Source organism: Hipposideros armiger, unplaced genomic scaffold (genome assembly GCF_001890085.2).
Source record: "Hipposideros armiger isolate ML-2016 unplaced genomic scaffold, ASM189008v1 scaffold_581, whole genome shotgun sequence".
Taxonomy (NCBI): Eukaryota; Metazoa; Chordata; class Mammalia; order Chiroptera; family Hipposideridae; genus Hipposideros; species Hipposideros armiger.
Window position 1 is genome coordinate 778,360 of NW_017731931.1, and position 19,126 is coordinate 797,485.

Consider the following 19,126-nt stretch of genomic DNA (forward strand, 5'->3'; position numbering starts at 1 on the left):
TTCTCTTCCATGCCCTCTTCCATTCTGCTGTCACATCTGAGACTAGCCCTCAGCCTCCCAGCCTCCTCTGGGCAGGCTTCCATCTGCTGGAAGCATTTTCTCACAGGGAACCAGCCTTCAGGCTTGATTGAGCCTGTCTCCTCCAGAGGCCTCTCTGGGCTGAGCCAGATCCCCTCCCTGTTGGTCCTCAGCAGCCATCAAGAGGGACTCTGGGCAAAGCCCTCCCACCCCCAGGTCAGGACACAGCATCTTGCAAGAGAGGGCTTCCTAGACTGTAGCATACTACAAACTCGGGCCTCCTCAAGGTCCTGGAGGAAAGAGAGTCCCCCCCAAATCCCTCCCAACACATACTCCTTCAGAGCTCATCTAGGGAGACTCCTCACACAAAAAGGTCCGCTCTACAAAACTGGCTGGCTGGGGCCCAGGACTGATTCTCCCTTGGGGATCCCTAGGCTGCAGGCCTCCCTCCGGTGGGTGGCATTTGAACCGGGCAGGCGCTCGACCACCGACTTCTCCCCAAGAAAAGAATCCCTCCCATCTCTTCGGCAGGGAGCGCAGAACGGACGCTCTGCCAGCTTGGCTGTCAGGAGGCTTGGCAGCAGCGAGAGGGAAGCCTGGATGAGGCCGGCATCCGAGCTGGCGCCCTGCCGGCTCTATCCCGCCGGCCCCGAGGTGGGGAGGGGTCTGGGTCCTCTCAACATCGCTCCCAGCTCTGACCGGGATTCCGCCCGGCGCGCTCAGCGCTGGGCTCTGCGCGGGCGGCCCAGACCCGCCGGCTGGCCACGGCAGTCAGCGCGGCCTTAACCCGCTCCTGCCCGGCTCGGGGGGCTCTCGCTGCAGGCCCAAGCGCAGCCCAGCTCTTTTGCCCCTGGGGTCCAGCCGAGGGACCGCCGAGGCTCCATCTCCACTCGGAAACACTGGAGCCTGAACTCTGGAGGGTGGGGAGCAGGCGGCTGCCCCAGATCGCAGCTTCCTCTTGAGCGCGGGGGCTCCACAGCAGCCCGCGGCCCCAGGGAAGCGGAAAAGCCCGTCGCCGCAACGCTGTTTTGATTCCGAGCCGGGGAAGAGCCTGCAGCCCAGCCGTCCCAAGTGATTCGGGTCCCACCAACCAGCGCTATTTACCAGACATGGCTATGCTGTCAGCGGCACTTCCCACCGGCCGCCAGCTCCTCGCTGCGCCCTCCGCCCCGCGCCACGCACAGCCCGGGGGGTCCCCGAGCCCATTTGGTGCCCTCTTCTTCCTTAGGGCTCCCGTCCCCCACCCCCCGCCCGCTCCGGTCCGGCCGAAGCCCGCCCGCCGGGGACTCAGCCCGAGCCCGCCACGCTGCAGGCTGCACCGCCTGGTGCCCCGCAGCTCCTCCGGGCGCCGCAGCCCGGACCGGGGACGCAGCACGCGCAGCCCAAAGCCCCGACCCCGATTTACCCTTCCCGATGGGCACCCGGAGCCTCCATGTTTCTGGGTGACCGCAAGCGCCGGCGTTACCGCGGTGGCGGGCGGCAGCGGCGGCAGGATGCGGGCGGCCAGCCGGGAGCCGGCTCTGCAGTCCCGCGGGCGGCGCGTACAGAGCGCCCGGCCGCCGCCCGCAGCCGCACCGCGCCGCACCGCGCCACGCAGCGCCGCACCTGGCCCGGCCGCGAACTCGAATTAAAGGGGCCGACGGGGGCCGGCGCTGGCGAGGTGCGCGCCCGCCGCCACCACCGCGCTGGCCCCCTGGTTGGGTGCCGGGGTCTCGGCCCCCACCCCATCAGGAAAACACCCCCTTCTTTGGCAGAGCCCAGCTTACTAACCAGAGCCGCGTGGAGAGCTCAGCTGGGTGCTGCCGGGGCTGAGAAGCAGGGGGCAGAAGTTGACGAGCGGTCCGCAGGGGCTCCTGCCCGCATAATGAAGTAGGCAAGGAGGAAACAATCGGTAGCAGTGATCCCAGGCCCGAGGGAGAGGGGCTGCTCTCATTACGGCGTTGCCAGACAGAATCTGGAGGCCCACTGCTGGCCCCCTTGTGCCGCCTCGCCCCTCCTCCAGGGCCGCCTCCCCACCTCCCTCTTACCCAGCCACGGCTTTGGCTTCGCGCGGAAATGCAGCAGGTGCGGGGCGAGGTGTGGCAGAAACTTGCTGCTGCGTTTGCCCGCACCGGGAGGCGCCACAGGGACCAGCAGAATTGCAGAGCCGGTCCTCCGGACCCCTTCCCCCAGGGCCCGGGCAGGGAGAGCTGGGGGACCTACAGCGGCCAGCTACTCACCAAACGGGCCCCCCTCGCAGGCCTTACAAAACCAGCTGACCCACGGGACTCTGAAAATGGACTCTGGGGTGGGCCTAAGAGGATGCGCTCTGCTTTGGGAAGAGTGTGTGTTGGGACGTTAACTCTGCCCTCTGCTCAGACGGTATCTGAGAGGGTTGGATGACTCCCACCCACCGACCCCAACCCCTGCCAGCTCTGTTCTTCAGATCCCAGTCAGAATCCCTCTTCCAAACAGGGGTTCCTTGAACCCAGACTGCAATGCAGAGGGGCTGTAGTCCCAGGAAGGCTCCTTCTGGGCCCTCCATTCTCAGAGAACCTCCTCTTTAGGTCTGTAGCTTGTGATGGAGCCCACAAGGTCCACCTCTGTGGGATCCTGGCGTTTCATCCGGGGAGTCTACCCAGAGCTGTAGGGGGTGGTCTGGAAGGGCAGATGACCATAAGGTAGGGCTGGTTTGGTTTCAGGACCCTTGAAGTTGGACCGTCAATGTCCCAGCCAAAGTACGGCGGGGGTGTTTTGGAAGCCTGACAGTTACTAGGCAAATTAATTCACATCTCTGAATCTTAGTGTCCTCGTCTGCAAAATGAGGATATCTCATGGGCTGTTATAAGGGTGAAATTGTTTATGTAAGCAGTTGAGCGCCCAGTGGATCCTCCATGAATGATGGTTTCTCCACTCTGTTCCCCTGTGAAACTCTCCTCCTAGCCCCCACCTCCAGCTTAGCTTTTGGCTGTTTCTCAACCTGCCCAGTCACCAGGTTTTTGTTTTACCGTTCTCTCTGCTTCCAAGCTCGCCCAGCCCTCACTTTCCCTGAGGTCTCAGCCCGTCCCACCTCTGTCACCAAACTAACCTCCAGAACCCCACTCCACACTCCTTCTGGAAGCCTCTGCTGACCAGCACCACAGGGCTGTTCCTCCATGTTCTTGCCACAATGGGTCCTCGTGTCAATTAAAGCCCCAAAGTCTTACTCATTTGATTGTGTCTATATATTGGGTCGTCGAGAAAGTCATGACACATTTTTGCATTGAAAAACATAGAAAAATACTTCATGACGTTCCCAGCAACCCAATAGCTTCTTTGTTCTCCTTTGTTAAAACAAAAACCATAGACAAGAAAAACTCTTGAGGGAGAGTTAATAATCGTGCTAATTGGTGACATGTGCTTACCATGTGTCCGACACTGTGCTAAGCACCACTAGCCCAGTGGGACATTCAGTCCTCAGCTCTAGTAGTTTCTACATCAGTACCATTTCAGGGAAAAGGAAACTGAGGCAGAGAGAGGTGAAGCAACTTGCCCAAAGTCACTAAGTGATGACTCTGGGACTTGAATGAAGGCTTTGAGACGCTAGGACATAGCCCCCATACCACAATGCTTATGTAGACTGAGCAGCCCTTGAATTTCACTTCCCTCTTTGTGGTCTTCTTCTGGCCCCTGTTTCATCTGATTGGCCTCCCCCCTTTAAAACCTGGCCTAAGCATGAACAATAACCAAAACGGAGTGAACTGGAGGAGGAAATAACATTAGTTGTTTAGGAGCATTGGGTGTGGCCCCTGCCCGAGGTAGCTATCTCTTGGTTTCGCAGTGTTGTGTGAGAAAGCACCTGGACCCAATTCCTAGCTCTGGCACTTGCCAGCTGTGTGAACTTGAGTGAGTTATTTAAACTCTCTGAGCCTCAGTTTTCTAATTTGTTGAGTGGGACAGCAAAACTACTTCCCAGGGTGGTAAGGATTAAATATTATAAAGAGTGGTCAGCCAGCTAGCTTAACCTAGGTTTAATCACAGTTAGCTCACTTCCCAGCCCTATAGCACTCACCATTTATTATTTTTGGCCACAAAAGAACAACCAGAAAGCCCCTTGGTCCCTTCCCTGCGGCAGATCAAACCCCCAAACCACTCCCTTCCCCTTTAGTCTGTCTCCTGCTTGGGGGCCATGCCTTGCCTTTGGCAGCGGGAAAGACTGTGGCTGCACCTGCCCAACGTACGGAATTCGTTGGTTCCTGTGGTCTGTGACTATAGTAATTGAAAGAAGGGTTCATGACAGTGTGCCCACACCCACCCCGGCACCACAGGTGCAGGAGGGAGGGTTTCTTAGTTCCTCTTACCACAATTTACGAACATAGGAGACTACTTGAGCTCCCTTCTCAGGTGTCACTCGCAGAGGACCAGAATTCCTTCCTTGCATGACTGCCACCTCTGCTGACTTGCTCCCCCAGCCAACCCACTCGCCCACTGTGCTGTGGCAGCATCGCCCCCTCTAGCCCACAGGAAGCAGGGCAGGGAAGCATGGAATACAAGGCCAGGCACCGGGCTGACAGCTTTTCATAAGTCCTTTGATTTAATCCTCGCAACCACCCTGTGGGAATCCTGCCATCATCTCCATCTTACTGTTGACGATATTGAAGCTCACAGAGGACAAGTCGCTGTCCAGGGTAATTTAGTGGTGAGACTGGGATGGAACTCAAGACCAGCTGACTCCACAAATCACCATTGCATTCTGCTGCCTGCTTCCGCTGCCAGCCAGGGGCCAGGCCTTTGGGCTGAATTCCTGGTCTGAGGAACATGGATTCAGCCCAGCGGGGCTCGCAGATGCTTATCCACACATCTGGTGGAGGTTGTCCAACTTGACAGGAGGTCTGTTTTAGAAGGGGGTTGGTGCTGGTGGTAATGAACTATTCACATCAAGGGAGTTGGGGCAGTGGGGCTGGTTCTGCTCTGTGCCCCTTCCTGGACCAGCTCAGCTGATGCGTCTCACATCTGCAGGACGGAGGGCTAAGCGTCCCTCACCCTGGCACAGGGCGTACAAGGCAGAGCATCTGACCAGGGTTGCAATCTGGGTTTTAGTCTCAGCATGCAGGGATGTGTGACCCAAGGTCAATCACTTGACCTTTCTGTGACGCAATTTACTTGTAAAATAGGAAAGATAGCATTGCCCCCCCATCTGCCCCTTGTTTCACAGGGTTTGAAGAGAGAGGAAAGAAAGAAGGAAGGAAACTAATATTCATTGTTAGTGTGTATTAAAATCTTATTTGTTAGGATCAGAGAGGAGAAAATGTATGAACGTGCTTGGAAAAGCAAAAACCTGGTCAGTGTGGAAGAGTACAGTTCTTGTGATTGTCATCACTGCCGGTGTGCATCATGACTAATGTCTGAGGACTTCCCCTGGAAGTGGAATGAGCAGCCGTTCCAGCCCCCTACTTACCTAAGGGCTGCCTCCTCCAAGAAGCCTTCTGTGATTAACCCAAGCTGCCTTTAAGGAACTCCTGTGCAGAGGCCCGGGCCTTGGCTCCTGTCCTGAATTAGCTACTACACTCTCATCCCATGCTACTGTGAATCTTGGCCACACAAAAGAATATGTTAAGGGATGACTAAAGAGGGAGGACCCTCCCTCCCATTTTGGAGCTGCAGCTCTGGGTCAGGCACTGTGCTGGTTGTCTCACCATCAGACCCCTGATATTAACTCCCAAAGGCAGAGCAGTGTGGTTCAAGTACAACCGGAGCCAGCAGGTCTAGGGCCTAATCCCAGGCTTACCGTGTTTCAGCTCTGTGACTCAGTTCCTCGCCTATAAACGTTATTGTGTGGCTGGAATAGAAAGCATGTAGAACAGTGCCTATCCCAAACCAAACATGAAGTGTCAGCTGTCAGCAGGTCACCCTATCAGCGCTGCCACCATGGTCTCCTCTGCTAGGGATGGAAGTAGGAGAGGTTCAGGATGAACTGTGACGGTACATACCTTTTGTGTTCCAGGCCACACCCCCTGGACCACCTGTAATTTCAGCTGCCTGATGAGGGCCATTCCTGAGCACACTGGCCTGTTAATCACTGTGCCTCTCGGCTTTTCTGACTCAGGACCTTTCTGAGGCTGTGATGGCTCACTCAGTTTTCCCAGGATGCTCTGGATGTCGGTGGAGGCGACTCTGAATGCCCCCTCCTCCCACCTGTAAGAGGGACAATTCCTGTTCTACACCAGTACCTCAGCTGGCTCCTGTCTGTGTGGAGCCCCCAGTGGCTCACAGAGGGAACCAGCTCAGTCCCAGCTGGCCTGGGACAGATCAAAATCTGGAGCAAAGATGGCTCGGCCTGGCTTCTTGGGCCTGTGCCCTGCCCATGGCTGTTCCCCGGGTGCTCTGTCTTCAGCCCAGGCCTCTCTCCAGAGCCGCAGACCCATCAGCCCTTTATTGGGAGAGATACCACCTTTCGCCCTTTTGCCCAAAGTAGAAAGCTGGGAAACGTTATCAGTTCCTGTGTCCTTGACATCCGACACATCCAGTCACTCACTTGGCCTTGACATCTGTTCGCTTCTCTTGGATTCCCTGTCCTGCCCCTGCTACCCTGGTTTAAGCCACCAGAGGGCATGGGCTGAGCTGCTGCAACCTTTCCTGGTCCCCTGCTTTCAGACTAGCCCCTCCCCCACCTCTCCTCCCACAGCTGCCAGAGCAGTCCTCCTACAGCGTCACTTACCTCTGAGGTCCTCACTGTTACCCTATTGCTATGATACAACCTACATGTCCTAAAAGGCACACAATGCCCTGCCTGATGGGTGTTCCCCTGCCCTCCCTCTGCCCCATTCTAGGGGTCTATACTGGCATCAAACTAAACTGCTTTGAAGGCTCTAACTGGTTTAAAACAGATGGAGTAGGCTAAGACCTGAACTCAGACAGGCCTAGGGCTGAGTCCTGGCCCTGCTGCACCCCACTCATGTGACCTCAGGTGGCTGTTTTGTCTGGGCCTGGTTGTTACTATAACCCCACGTCCTTCTCTCCTCTCCTTTACTGTCTTTGGTCTATAGGGAAGGGGAACAGAGCAAATGAGAAGCAACTTGACATTGTGGAAAAGAACATCGGCCTGGCAGTTCCAGCCCCAGTTTTGCCACTACCTAGGTGACCTTTGGGTGTGTGACTTTGGGTAAGTTACTTCCCCTCTTTGGGCCTCAGCTTCCACATCTGTAAAATGGGAAAGCTGGACTACATGATATATATGACCCCTTCTTGTTTTGACTAGTTCTTCCACTTCACCCTGGCTAGTGAATGGGACCATTAGTATCTAAAGGGACTCCTATTCTAACTATTTTACTGAGAGGACATGGAGGCTCAGGGAGGCCATGTGGCCTGCTCTAGGAAGCGGCAGAGCAGGGATTCAAGCCCAGGCCTCTTTGATCCCCAAGTCTGCAGTCCCACCGTCATGTCTCACTGTTTAAAAAGGGAGGAAGGAATTTTGGAGATGCCAAATCACTTTAAAGATGAGTCCTGAAAAAATTCAGACCAGTGCAAACCTGACACTCAGTGCATCTTAACAATGTTCTGAGTCCAAGAAGGGTCATTACAAGGAGAACTCAGGGCGTCCTCCATTCTGAGGCCTCCAGAGAAAAAAATGGGCTAAAATTGGGTGTGGGGGGTGGGGGTGGGGGACACGACAGACTCTATGGGTCTATGGATGGGCTAAGGGACCCAAAGGGGGCCTTTAAGAACAGGCAGAGGCCTGATGAACACATACCACTTAGGTATGTCCTTCCCCAGAATGCTAAGAAAATAGAATTAGGTGAGTGAAAAATTGGATAGAAAAATATCAGATAACAAATATATGTTTGTTGACTGGCATGAACCCTGGCCGGGAGATGCAGCGGGATCTCGTCCAGGGGACTCAGATCTGGGGTTCCAGATGACTCAGCCTCTCTGCCTGTCTTTGAAAAAGAGGAAAGGAAGGTAGCCGATGGAGGAGATGGAGCTATCTTGGCAACTTTCCTGTATTGCAGAGCCAACATGCACCTGGAAAAGTGAAAACAATCTAGGAATGGACCGGGGCCTCGGGACATGAGGGATGGCTAGGAGGACAGACAGGGAGTGGAGTGGGTATTTTCCAGACCCCCCACACTCTGAGCCCAGTTGTCCAGCCTGCTTGTCACCTGAAATTCCAAGATCATCCAACACTGCCACCCAGTGGCCATGTGGTGGAGGTACAGGGAGGTGCTCAGGAAAGCTGAAACCAGACTGGAGAAGAGGAAAAGTACCCAGCCGCTGGGAAAAAGAGAAAATTCCGGAGTTTCTTCCTGCTTAAGGATGTGATGCAGGACTCTCCGCGGGTCTCTGGGCCTAGGTAGAGCTGTTTTGCAAGGGTCCTGCAAGCCCCAAAGACTTCCTCCCTTTCCTGAACTCTGACCCTTCGTATCTGCTGGGTTAAGCCAGGGCTTCCCTAATTCGTAGATCCCCTGTGCATGGACCCGAAGTGGCAGCTGTGTGTCTGCAGACCTTCCCCAGGCCTCCCTTTCTGGGATGATGAGGGCAGAAGATGCAGCTGCCAGTTAGCCCTCCCCCTGAGTTCATCTGGTCATGGTCAAGGTTATGGTTGTCATCAGGTCAGCACCGTCAGGTCTAGGGGCAGTAGTGGAGGGGCTGGAAGTCACTTTACAAAGTGCTCAAAAACACTTCCCTCCCTTCCAGCTGCACCCTCTTCAAGGTCCACGAGATTTCAGAAAATAAGCAGAAGTTCTTCCTCTAAGAAAGATGGGACCCCAGAGAGAGAGCATATAGAACAGCCCATTCTAGAGAAAAAGGGATAAAAACTCCAAGTGGAGGGCAGTCCGGGGCTTTGGGATGCCTTCCTCCTTTTTTTGAGCCTCACCTTTGCGCGTGGCCTGCTCCAAACTCTTGAAATGTAATTTCTCTTCTAATAATGGGCCATTCTCTACTGCTCGGGCCTACTTCTATTTCTTTGAAATGTACTATCTCTTCTAATAAACTGCTTTTTCACTACTTTTTTTATAAGAAAATCTTAAGAAAATCACAACAGAACCTGGAAATGTAGGTCTAATTGAAACCCTTCTCTCCAGGCTTATGTGATAAGGATAATACCTAACAGAGGTGGGTGTGTGTTCATTCCCATTCTACAAACACAGAAACCAAAGCTTAGTGAGGTTGAGTAACTTGCCGGCCAGCAGCCAGCAGCCAGAGGCAGTCGCCGAACTTCGGTCTGTGACGCGCCAGCCCTAGCTCTACCCCAGGCAGGAGCCGAGTACCATGGGGAACACCAGGGCTTGGCAGACAGGAGCTGCTCCACAAATACTAGTTGAGCCAGTAGATTCCTTGCTAGAGCTGGAGCGGAACGCAGAGCTGTCAGCAGTGGACTCTAACCCAAGGCAGAATGAGTTGGCTTAAACTGGGGAAGAAAATACAAAAGTGTCTAGGAAAAGGAAAGCTTTTATAAAAGACGGAACATTTAACAGGTATCTTTAAGGAGACTGTTCAAATACTCTGAAAGGGGTGTTGAGACAGGAGCTGGGCTTTCTGTGCAGAAAATCTGCAGGCCTCCCCTTTTTTCCTTCCTCCCTCCCTCCTTCCTTTTTTCCTTCCTTCCTTCCTTCCTTCTTTCCTCCTTCCTTCCTTCCTTCCTTCCTTCCTTCCTTCCTTCCTTCCTTCCTTCCTTCCTTCTTTTCTTCCTTTTATCCAGAGAGGATCTTGGAACATCTTGTCTCAAACAGCAACCCCCATCACTCTGCACTCATCCTGCTGTATTTCTCATCTGAGCATCTATCTCTACCTGTCGATTTACTGGATGCATGTGTGTTTATTGTCTTATTCCCCTTCCACTAGAATGCAAATCCTGGGTGATTTGAGAATTTTGCTCTTTCCTGTATTCCCAGTGCCTGGAACGTTGTGGGTGCTCAAAACGTATTTGTGAACTAAATGCCTAAATGGATGAGTGAATTCCAGGAAAAAGGGACAGCAGGGACAGAGCACAGAAGCAGTCCCACCTGTCCCAGGAACACCGAGTCTTACAATAAAACTAGAGCGAGCAGCCTGGAAAGACATAGTGAGACAGGAAAGGTCATTGGGAAAGGCCTTGAATGTTGGGCTGAAGAGTTTGATTTATTTTGTCCTGTAGGCAAGAAGGAACCATGGAGGATTTTGTGTAGGACAGTGACAGGACCCAGCTAGGTTTTAGAGAGATAATTGAGGAATGTAATGTAATTTGTAATGAACTTTGTAATGAAAATGTAGTATTAATGGATGCTCTTGAAAGCAGAGGCCAGAAACTAGTAAGGAGAAGGTTGCTTCTCTTGATGAGAGATGACAGGAAGGAAGGGATGAAGCAGTGAGGATAGTAGGAAAGAGAAAACACCACCAAGGAGCCATTATGGGGGAGGGGGCAATAGGACTCAGTGGGCAGGTGGATGGGAGAGGGAGAGGGAGTGGGCTGGAGACCGGCCAAGCAAGGGGCTCAGAGGGGCAGTGCGTCATGTGCGCCTGTTCACGTTTGTGTTGTGTTGTGTTGTGTTTGTGTTGTGTTGTGTGTAAGCTTACACTGGTGTTGGGGGCTGGAGCTCACAGGGTGGGGGGCAGTTCTGGCAGATATGGGGGCTTGTGGGGCTGCTATGACAGGCCTGTCCATGGTCAACGAGGCAGGCGGCAATGCTGGCCTTGTTTTCAGGAAAGAGGCCAGGGGTTGGTGATGGAGAGTGGGTAGTTATCATCATGGAGAGGTATTTGAAGCCAGCAGGGAGAACAAGACTCCAGGATGAGAGCATAGACGTGAGGAGAGGACAGGCGTCTTTAGAACACCCACATTATGGAGAAAGGAGGGGGCCTGAGAACAGTGTTCCAGAAGCGGCCTCCAGGCCAGGGCTTCACGGCCACCCTCGTCTCCTCTGTTGACAGGACTTGCCCCCCACCCTCCATCTGAGTCCCGTGGCCCTCCCCTCCTTCCTACACAGAAGCACAGGACCTGGCCGGGCCCAATACCACTGGGTCCCCATTCAGGGTCAATGTTTGTACGATATCGGGGTCAGGGCTTCTACTTCAGGCAGGAAGAAATAATTTATTGGTGGCATCTGTAGAGCTAAAAATAATACTTGTAAAAATAGCAAAGTCTCATTAGAGTTTTATCCAAAGTAGTCTTGTCCTTCCCATTCATCTGTTTGGAAGAGAGGACTGTAGTCCAGAGATAAAACGCAGTATCCAGACTTGGGCCCAAGGGAGGGGAAGCCAGGGCAGTTTTGAGCGAGGTTTGCGAGGTGAAGAACCCTGAGCTGGCAGGAGAGGCAGCGTCGGGCACTGGGGCTGCAAGGAGCCGTGGCAGCTGCCTCCCTCACAGGGCTCACTGGCTGGCAGGGGCGATAGGCCTGCAGGTGTTGGGTGCTGGGGGCTAAGATGCCCTGGGAGCCTGGCTCACTCTGTTGGGCAGCGGCAGGGGTGGAGGCACAGGGAGGACCCCTGGATGGTAGGGGTGCGCCACTCCCCGCTGTGGTGCGCGGGATCCCAGGATCTCACACTCCTACAGTAGGAAGGGCCCAGCCACACGGACACGGACAGCAACCTGCAAGCTCGTGATAAAAGCTTTTTTTTCCTCTTCTAATTCTGCTCTGGAGAGTCTGAGGAGCCCAGAGTCCCAGCCTGCTCTCTGCCTTGTCATTCAGTTGAGGGGTGGCCATGAAAGATTACGGATGCATTCTGTTCTCTTGTTTGGAGTTATTGCTCTGGGTGGGCTTTCCTTTAGGGAGGTAAGGGGAGGGAGGTGTGGCCCTCTGATGAGAAGGAGACCGGGGAGGGTTATGAAAGAAACTTAAGGCGAGGGTGAAAAGGATGGAGAATCTTACCCTGGCGTACGTAACGTCGTTACTTAAACTACTAATAAGCAGCTCAAACTTGGCACAGCCAAAATGGCACTCTCCTTTCCCCCCAGACCCCAAAACCGGCCGTCCCCCATACCTTTAAGTAGCACCACTCTCACCCAATTGTTCAGGCCCAAACCCCTGGAGACAGCCTTTGACTAACCTATCATCGAATCCTATTGTCTCTACCTCCAAAATGTATTCTGAATCTGATGTCTTATCTCCTCCAAGAAGCAATCCAGGTCCCAGACATGTTCATCTCTCACCTGGGCTCCCAGCAGGCCTCCCACTCCTACCCATGCCCCCCCACCCCCCACCCCTGCACAGAAACCAGAGTGATTTGCTAACATCATACGTCCAATGGTTGTTCGCTACCCTTAGAATTAAACTCAGTCCTTCTGGGGCCTGGAAAGCTCTGCACCATCGGTGCCCTGATACCTGTCTGCCCTCATTTCCAATCACCCTCCCACTGTCACGCGGCTGGGCCAGCTGCCTTCTTGCCGGCTCTCAAACCCAGCACGCACATCACTGTGGCAGGGCCTGTGCGTTCACTGTCCCTACACCCTGGAAGACTCTTTCCCCAAATGTTCTTATGATTCGCTCCCTCCCTTTATGGGGTTCCTGCTTAGATATGACTTTCTAGGAGATGGCTGGCATATATTGGGGGAATGAATGAACGAACGAATGAGTGGTAATAACTCTAGTAATCCTGTGCCTGGCACCTAGGAAGCATCTAATAACCAGCATGTAGTAATAGCTTGGCGTAAGCTCTCTTGTCTTAGCTATGAAACCTGCTCTCATCCCCAGGCTTCGTTCCCACGGGCCCTGCCCAGAAGATGGAAATAGCTCTGCAGAAAGGGCTGGACGCATACGCTGCCCTTGGCCACCAGAGGGCGCCAGACCCACCTGCACGGGTACACTGCGGAACGACCTGGGAAGCTCGAGCCATCCTCCCCAACGCAGCACGCCAGAGAAAGGAACTGGAACACCGCAGGCCAGTGTTTCCAAACCAGCACCTGGCTCCCAGCATGTTCACTAACCCAGGTCCTGGGGGCTTTTAAAAGGAATGGCAGGTAAAAAAAATTGAGGGTAAAAAGTGGTTTCCTCTCCCATTTGTCAAGCTCCAAACCCCAGTCACCTGAGGTTATGTCTCTGACAACAATCCCACCTCCCCCCAATCCCATTCTCCAAATACCTGAATGCAGAGACTGGAGCTTTAGTGAGGTGAAGTAACACAAGCCCCTCTAAGCAGCCCCCCTCCAGGAACAGCATTCCCAGCCTCTCAGGGCTGACTTAGGCCTGCTCTCCAACTAGGAGGCCATTGTCCCATGTACCCCCCCCCGCCACAAAAGATGCTGCTGTGAGCTGTGCTTGTCCAGTCTCTGAGAACAGAGACTGGAGAGGGGGGGGTCAGGCACTCATCAGTGAGTTCCCAGGGCCAGGAGGCTTCTATCAGACTTCTCAGCCCCTAGACCACATTTGACCCCTCTGGCATCCAGACTCACCCCCTGTCCTCACACTTCCCTGTTTCTCCTCCAGACCATTTCTTTTCTCCTCCAGGTGAGTCCAGTGCAGGCAGGTCAGGCCGGCAGGCCCCCAGTGCTGGACATTGCCTTAGAGGTCCTGGGAGCATCCCACCTGCTAAGGAGTCACTGTGCACAACCCCACCCTGATCCCAGGTCCTTACGCTGTGGTCTGCCCGCTGGGGTGACTGGTGGAATGTCCTCCTGATGGAAGCAAGCTCTGTCTCCCAGGCTTGGCTGGCCCGTGTTTCCCGCTGCCCCTTCTCAGGGGCTGAACGCCGGGCCACTAAGACAGGCTGTCACTTGGCAGAGGTCCAGATGGTGGCCTGAGCAGGGCGGGCAGAGCAGGGAGTGTGGTGGGGAACTGCTGGTCGAGCCAACAGATGTCCTGAGGTGAGGATGTGGGTGGGGGTGAGTGCAGGATCAGGTCACAGCGGCATTTGAAGTGGTATAATCAGTCTCTCAGGCACTCCCATCTTCCTCACAGCTCCTGCTCTTTGGTCATTCCCACTGAAACTTCCTTTTAAATTATCCTCCCCACCCACACTCAGGTGCCCCACGTGTGGGGGCATTTTGCCTGCAAAACAAACTGCTTTGATTATATTACGATGCATGTGTCCACCCACTGCTAACCACATGGACACTGGTAATGGCTAGCATAGCTTCTGGCCGGCAGGAGAGGCTGTGGACTGCCTCACTGACGTGTGAGAATTCAGCTCCAAGTAAAGTGGTTTGACATTCTGTTTTGCTTGGGCAGCCTTGTTACAAGTAAAGGTGTGACTTGTCCTCGGGCTTTTTGAAATTCTAAAATGAGCAAGTTAGTATGGCCCCATTGGACACCAGTTTCTGGAAATTTCTGAGAGTGGACACTGGCTTTGGTCCCTGACTCATTCTATCCTGCCAAGTCCCACTCCTTAGAACGCTGTTCTTTGCTGGGTGAAAAGGATTTGTCAGCTCATTTTTTACAAGTTTTCATAAAAAATGGATCAGTGGGATGATTGTAACTATAGCCCTCCCAGGAAGCATAATGCTTTAACCCGGTTACATTCGGGTGGATGTACAGCGTGGTTATAACGCCATTAAAAGCAACAGCTGGTAGGGTTTCCAGCTTTGGCAGAGTAAAGAAGGCTGGTAGAACCTCTCATCCAAAAATAATGTCAAAACTGGACGAAATTGTCAGAAACAATTATTTCAGAACCCTGGAAATTCATCAAGAACAAATAACACACTGAGAAATGTTTATTCGTAAAAAAGCGTTGAACTTCTGGTAAGAACAGTGGGAGTCCGTGGGTTTCTTGTCACGGCTCGCCTCACCTCCAAGCCTGGGAGAGGCACCGCTACCCCAGTGTGGCTGGCTACGAAAAGCAGCAGTTCCCCACTGGAGAAGCGTGGTAATAAACAAACAAAAACAGACAGACAGACAGACAGTAAGGAAATTCAAAGGACAAATGATAAATTAGGGGAAATATTTGCAACTCATAATCCAGACAAAGGGCTAATCTCCTTCATATAGAAAGAGCTGAGAGACATCAATAAAGCAAAAGGGAAGCAACACACTAGAAAAATGGACCGTGACGAGTCAGTGCACAGACCAAGAAATGCAGATGCCTCTGACCATGTGAAAAAAATACACTCCCTCACTCAGAAGAAAGAGAAATGTGTAGTAAGGCCACACTGACACATGATTGTTTTCGACTTATCAATTTGGCCAAAATTCAAGTTTGACCATACACTTTGTTTTCTGGCCTCTGGAGAAACATGCCCCCTCATTCACATATTGTCCTTGGCAGTGTTAATTGGTTCGACTTCCATGGAGAGCAATTTGACAACAGTTTTAAAAACTACAAATGCATTTACCCTTTGACCCAGCATCTCATTCCTAGGAATTTATCCTACGGATACACCTGAGTACATCAAAATGACATACACAGTGTCATTCCTTGCAGAATGATCTGTAATGGTGAAAGGCTGGGCAGAACCCAAGTGTCCATCACAAGGGGATTTGGTGAAATAAACTATGGTATAAACACACAGGGGATACTATGCTTCTGTAAAAAGAGATGACATATCTCTATGTTTAGATATTGAAACAGAAGCTATTTATATATTAAAAAGTGAAAAAGCAAGGTGCAAACAGTATATTTAGTATGCTACCTTTTGAGTATAAAAGTCAGGGGAGTAAAAATGTACATTTGTGTGTGTGTGTACAAAGAAATACTGGAAGGACACACAAGTTAATCTCAGTGGTTTCCTTCAGGGATTAAAGAAAGTGGTCGGGGTAGAGTGAGAATGAGACGTCTCAACATGTATCTTTTTTTATTTATCATTTTGATCGAAATACTACCATCCAAAACAAACAACAAAAAACTATTTTCAAAATTCACCATTAGTGGGTGTTAAAATATGCACACACACGACAGCTTTGAAACATCATTCTAGAGTACAGAGGATCAAGTACGAGCTAACTCAGGAGTCTGTTTCCCAGCTTTACCTCACCCCTCAGTCCTCCAAGCCCTCAGGCTCCAGAAGACCAGGCTGGTCTTGTGTCCCTGAGAACACCGTGTGCTCTGGGACCGGAGTCTTTGTGCTTTCCATGTCCCCCCATGGAATGCCAGCGCCCAGCCCCTTAATCAGTAATGCCCAAGGGCCTCTTCCCGCTTCCCCTGTGAAGCTTTCATAATAACAAGAATGTAACAAGGATGAGAATGATGGTGATAACCACCGTTTACTGGGCACCTACCGTGCTGGGGACTGCAGTAGGTGTTTTAACGCATGTCATTGAATCTGCCCACCAGCCATATAAAGGAGGGATGACTGTCATCCCTGCTTCACACATAGGAAACTAAAGCCAGAGACGGCGCAGCACCATGACCCAAACAAACTTTGGTGTCTGGGGTCACTCAGGCCTGGGCTGGACTCCCAACTCAGCTCCTTCCTGGCTGTGCTTTTGGAAAACTACGTCGTCTACAGAAGCTTTAATTTAATCACCTGTAAAATGCGAATAATAAAAATGCCTACTTCATGGAGTTGGTAAGGACTAAATGAGACACTGGAAAGGAAACACTCAGCAAAATGCTTAGTGCATAGTAAGTGCTCAGTTAACGGCCAGCCCCAAAGTCTGTGTAGCTGCAGATTCTATCCATTAACCCATGTTGAAGTCCCCCTTTTTTTTGAAATGTTAAGTCCTAGCCACCCACGCCTCTCGTTTATACCAACAACACCATCCCTAATGCCATGTTATCTTTACCCACCTTCATTTGTCCTAACTGATGGGATCAGTTAGATCACAAGGGCTTCAGGACCAAGACTAGTTCCTGGGCTTCTCTATATATTCCATAACTGAACCCAACACTTAGTAGATGCTCAATAAATGTGTATTGATTAAGTCTGAAGAAAGAAAATAGGGAAGGAAAAGGAAAAGAAAAGGTAGGAGAAAAAAACTAAAATAAAATTAGAGCTAGCTAAAGACGAATTTAACTATAGTAAATGTTAGTAGTGCCAGGCTTGGGTGGATGCGGAAGTAAGAGAGACAAAAAACTCCTATGAGGTGGACAGGAAGTGAAATAGCAAGGACAGGAACGGGAAAGAAGGTATTGAAAGTAGTGACAGACGTTGAGGCAAACAGTTATATTTAGAGGCACCACTCTTGGGCAATGTTGAGTTTCCCCTTTTCTTGAATTCGGTTAGATATGGATGATTGAAATGGGATTTTTTTCTTAAAGCCACAGCTAGTTCCCAAGTGCTGTAACCCATGAAGCCTTATTGTTTGGGGATGGTGCTGGTAGTTGAAGGGGTTTTTAATTGATCACAGGCTGATGTGTGCCCTGATGGGGAAAGGCAGCTGGGAGGGTTAGTGAGCAGGGGTCATGCAGAGGCCCCAAAGCAATTCCCAACTTTGTCTTCCATACGGGTTGCCCTGATTGGGAGCTGACATCTCAGTTTTGATCCAGAGACTTTTTTAAAAAGAGAGAAATGTGTGCATCTAGGAAAATTGGCGAGCAGTGAAGTGCTTCCTCCTTCATACGTGTTCACCCTCTGAAATCCCACCCGCCTTGTAAGGTTTGCTGTGAAGAGCCCCCCTGGGTATCAGAGCTGACCTGACCATCCTCCGAATTCCTACAGCACTGGTTTCTACTTGGTAACAGGATTCACCCCAGGCTGTTTTGTATGAGAGGGATGAAAAAGAAAGACTCCGTTCAGCCCAGTCTGTGAGCTCCTTGAGAGGAAAGCCATGTTATTTATCTCTGCGCTGCCTTAGGGGGGTCTCATCCAGTGCCTTGCACCTGGCACGTGACATATAACAGATGTCCCATAAACTTTTGTTGGTTGAGCTGTCGCTGTAGAGGACTAGACAAGAAGAGATGACTTGAAAGCATACTGGAGGTCAGATCAAATGCCGCATTGCAGTGCCCCTGTGGTACCCTGGACCTCCCACATCTTATCACCAATCACACAAGAGTCACATGTACGTTGAGACCCATCTCCCCCAACCAGATCCTTGAGAACAGAGATGGATGGCTTATGCTCAGAGTGAGTGCTAACTGGTTGTTGAATGAGCAGACACAACTTCCCAATGCTGTTGATAGATTTAGAGTTCAACAGAGCCAATTCCTCTGGGAGTCATGGCCTCGACCTTCAAACTCAGGAGCACGTCCCTGGCTGTAGAACCTCACATTCTCTCCTCACTCACATTTGATTCTGTTCATCTCCCAGGCCATGTCCCTGAGGATCTCCAAGGGTGGGTCCCAAACTTGTCTGCACATTAGAATCTCTTGGGGGAGTTGGTAAATTCCTGGTAATCAGGTTACATTTCAGGTCAATTAAATCAGAATGTCTGGGATGCAGCTTAGCATCGCTGATGTTTAAAAATCCCCATGTGATTCCCAAAAGGCAGCCAAGTTTTGGAACCACTTGTTTGGGAACTGCGTTTTCATTATCAACATTAAAAAGTCTCAAGAAACCAGAAAATTAAATCAGCAAGGACACCCACGTCTCTGACACAACATAAATGGAGGTACCGCCGTAGAACATTTATCAAAGAGCCGAGGATTTGGTGTGATGGTCGGATGGTCGATGCTGCTAACACGTGCACATCACCCTGAAAAGTAGGCTCACGTAGGTGCCTCTTCCTCGGCACAATTGTTCTGTCTTTCCTATGTGTTTATTCAATATTTGGTGATTTGTTGTCATGTTTTTCTCCTCACTAGGCTGTGGCCAACTCAAGAGCAGGAGCCATGTCTTCGTAAGCACACTGAGTATCAGACCCATGGTGGATGAGCGACAAATGTTTGTGACATAATGTGTTTATTCATTCATTTATTCATTTTTGCATGCACTCAATAAATGAAGATGATGACTGACAGGAAGGTATAGAATTGGCAGAGAAGAGGAATTACTTAGGAAGAGGGGAAAGAGAATAGGAGGAGACAGAATCAAAAGTAGGGGAGGGCCGGCCAAGTGGCTCAGTTGGTTAAGAGCAGTAGTGCTGCTGGTTCAAATATCATATGGGCCAGTGAACTGCACTTAAGCTGCCAACAGGTGGCAGGATGGCTCAGCTGGTGAGAGCACGTGCTCCTAACCAAGGTTGTTGGTTCGACTCCCGCATGGGATGGTGGGCTACCCCCACCCGCAACTAAGATTGAACATGGCACCTTGAGCTGAGCTGCCGCAAGCTGCCGAATGGCGACTGGACTTGGAGCTGAGCTTGCTGTGCCCTCCACAACTAAGACTGAAGGGCAACAACTTGGCTGGTCCCCTTCCCCAATT

At 51.7% G+C, this 19,126-nt stretch overlaps 1 protein-coding gene and 1 long non-coding RNA gene across 5 annotated transcripts in view; one reads left to right on the plus strand and one right to left on the minus strand.

Moving 5' to 3' along the window:
• The window catches only part of KCNA2 (potassium voltage-gated channel subfamily A member 2), a 32,209-nt gene extending 29,561 nt beyond the window's left edge, over nt 1–2,648 (minus strand). Inside the window, exon 1 of one of the 4 annotated variants that reach the window (XM_019624180.1) lies at nt 1,424–1,775. The gene's annotated coding sequence lies outside the window, so the exon portion shown is untranslated. The other 3 variants (XM_019624177.1, XM_019624176.1, XM_019624179.1) reach the window with 3 other exon arrangements.
• A 6,690-nt stretch (nt 2,649–9,338) lies between these two features.
• On the plus strand, nt 9,339–18,921 carry LOC109371574 (uncharacterized). The gene is made up of 3 exons (XR_002121902.1): nt 9,339–9,452; nt 12,645–12,910; nt 18,568–18,921. It is a non-coding gene; the product is annotated as an uncharacterized LOC109371574 (long non-coding RNA).
• Nucleotides 18,922–19,126: the final 205 nt, after the last annotated feature.